This window comes from Sinocyclocheilus rhinocerous, unplaced genomic scaffold (genome assembly GCF_001515625.1).
Source record: "Sinocyclocheilus rhinocerous isolate Xijiao unplaced genomic scaffold, SAMN03320098_v1.1 scaffold27367, whole genome shotgun sequence".
Lineage (NCBI taxonomy): Eukaryota > Metazoa > Chordata > Actinopteri > Cypriniformes > Cyprinidae > Sinocyclocheilus > Sinocyclocheilus rhinocerous.
The window spans coordinates 6,426-7,121 of NW_015645904.1; the positions used below are offsets into that span (position 1 = coordinate 6,426).

The window sequence follows — 696 nt, forward strand, 5'->3', positions numbered from 1 at the left end:
TGCGGCAGTGGGGAAATATGGAAGAGCTCCTGCGGGAGCGGGAACTGCTGCGGCAGTGGGGAAATATGGAAAATGAAATGGCCTTTCTTGGTCTGGTCTGTTTTACTTTGCTTAATGAAGTAAGAGATGGTTTCGTCATCCAGCACCGTTAGATCGGAGATAGTGGGGTGGATGTTTGGATTGAAGCTAGATGTGATAGCGAGCTCTGAGCAGCTGAGAAAACCAAAGAAAGCCATGATGAGCATGGCGTCAAGCGTGCGGGCGGTGTGAATGGAATGATAACCTCTGCGGAGGTTAGAAATACATTTGGTCAATATTTGTAAGGTTATGGGTTGCCTGGTGTCTGGGCGGGTGTGATGGGCGCTTTGGATACCTTTGATGAGTAGGGATGTCTGACTGATGGCTATCTGGGATGAGGGTGAACCATATAAGAGTTTGTGGAAAAATTGGATTCCACTTAGATAACCCTTAATGGAGCTGATTTGTAGGTTTTTGTTGATGTTAAGGTGAGAGATGAATGAGGTGATGGCGAGCAAGGAAAAGTCGGGGAACGGCAGGTTGTAAGCAGAGTGAAATGCTTTAAAGAGCAGGTCATATGGGTTTTTTAAAAATATGGTAAGATTGGAGGGTCCTGGGGGAGACGGCTTGAAAAATAGAGTTGAGGGAAGCTTCGAGGAGAGGTCTCAGTGGATGATT

General features: G+C 46.6%; 1 pseudogene; it reads right to left on the reverse strand.

Annotated features, from left to right (window-relative positions):
• LOC107706942 (uncharacterized) overlaps positions 1-693 on the reverse strand; it is a 2,091-nt pseudogene extending 1,398 nt beyond the window's left edge.
• Between the last annotated feature and the right edge of the window lie 3 nt (positions 694-696).